Raw genomic sequence first — 1,820 nt, forward strand, 5'->3', positions numbered from 1 at the left:
GGAGGAGGAGGAGGAGGAGGAAGAGAGGCCACTGAGCTCACCACAAGCAGAAGGAAATAAACAATTTCTTTAAAGGTGTCTGGTATTCTGTCACTCACTCAAACAAATTCCATGCAAATGTAAAATGAATGGATTGAGCTTCTGCTGTAAAAGTAAAAATAACATTCTTGTCATTCCTGTCCACACCTTAGCGCAGTGAGTTGAATGGAAAACATCCCGTCAATCACAAGAATCAAAGTCACAGCTTTCAGGGGAACAATTTTCTCTTTATCCATAAAAACTCTTCTAGGGAAACTGGACACAGGAGTGCACTGGTGCCCAAGGTGTGTTGAGTCTTTGAGTGGACTGCCCAGCTCTACTGGTCTTTATCCTGCTCCACTGAAGGGCTCAGTGTCCCCTCCCTAAACTTAGAGTAAGAAAAGCTCTCTCTAGTTTTTCTAGTAACCCAGATAGCTTAGCAGAAGTTTCTGGGAGCAGTGGAAATGGCCATAGAGAGAAAAGTCAGGACAGAGCTGTCGTAGGAAGGGGCTGTAGCTGGGAACAGTATGTTGAGATGTACCCCTGGGAGAGGTATGTCCCAGGAGGGGCACACAATGAAAGGAAAGCAGTAAGAATGGCCCTGCAACAGTGACAATGACAGTACCCAGTACTGTGGGAGGGTAACTCCCCTGCCTGGTCTAACTAGGAGACCAGTCCTGGGTGCAGGAATCCATCTCAGGGCCAAGAGGAAGCAGAGCTGCGTGAGAGCAGGCAGAAGAGGAACCAGCAGGCGTGATGTGCGGCTCCAGGTGATCTTCCCAAGCATGCAGAAGGAGCCAGGCGGTGCTGCTAGGAGAGGCGACTGGAGCAATCCACAGGGTGTAGAGTGGCAAATCACTTGGGGCTCTATGGCTCGGGGGCTGGACAGACATCACAGAGGTATGGCCTGTAAGGAACAAGAGCAAGAACCAAGAGACAAGAAGAAGCTGTCCCCTGTACCTGGGCCAAGAGTTAATGATAGCTCGGTGGGGTTGGCTGGAGTGAAAGAAGTAGCTTCAAAAATTTATTTGCTGGCAAGGGGATAAGAAAAAGGGGCATCAGCTACATGAGACTGATGGCTCAAGCAAATGCACAAGCAGGGCTGTGCACAGCAGCAATGGGAGAAGAATGGAGAAGGGCCAGCTGCCAGAGGCAAAGCACACTTTGCTCTGAACATATCAAGAGAATTGGGAGACCATGAGGGAAGACTGCCAAGCAGGCTTTGTGTCCCTGCAGTCACAGCTTGGAACAGAAGGCCCAGGTAGAAAAGTGGTTTTGGAAACCATCACCCCAATCTAATTTCTTTTGGACCAGGTAGGTTAAGAAGAGCCAGCAAAGAAGGCAATCTACGAAATTCTCTTGCCTAAACTGTTGTGTCTGCTTCCAGAGGATGAACATGGGTCCTGCTCCTCTGGAGAGGTGCCAAGCACCAAAGGCACAGAGATGGCCACAGCTCAAGTCTCACCTCTGCCAGCACTCTGTTCTGATGGCTTCTCCTTGGGAAGACCTGTGCATGTCTGTTTCACACAGCAGCCGAATAAAGATCCACTGTCACTGGAAGTGGTGGCATCCACCTACAATCCCAACACTCAGGAGGCTGAGGTAAGAAGAACACCACGAGTTCAAGGCCAGCCTGGGCTACACAGCAGTATCCTGTCTCAGAAAGCAAGCAAGCAAGCAAGCAAGAGGAAGGGAAGGATGGAAGGAAAGAAGCCAGGCAGGCAGGCAGGCAGGCAGGCAGGCAGGCAGGCAGGCAGGCAGGCAGGCAGGCAGGAAGGAAGGAAGGAAGGAAGGAAGGAAGG

General features: G+C 50.7%; 1 protein-coding gene across 2 annotated transcripts in view; it reads right to left on the reverse strand.

Moving 5' to 3' along the window:
* Positions 1-1,820, reverse strand: part of Slc17a4 (solute carrier family 17 member 4) — a 23,241-nt gene that overhangs the window by 20,446 nt on the left and 975 nt on the right. The window lies entirely within an intron of this gene.

Source organism: Octodon degus, unplaced genomic scaffold, assembly GCF_000260255.1.
Source record: "Octodon degus isolate 3935 unplaced genomic scaffold, OctDeg1.0 scaffold00119, whole genome shotgun sequence".
Classification (NCBI taxonomy): Eukaryota; Metazoa; Chordata; class Mammalia; order Rodentia; family Octodontidae; genus Octodon; species Octodon degus.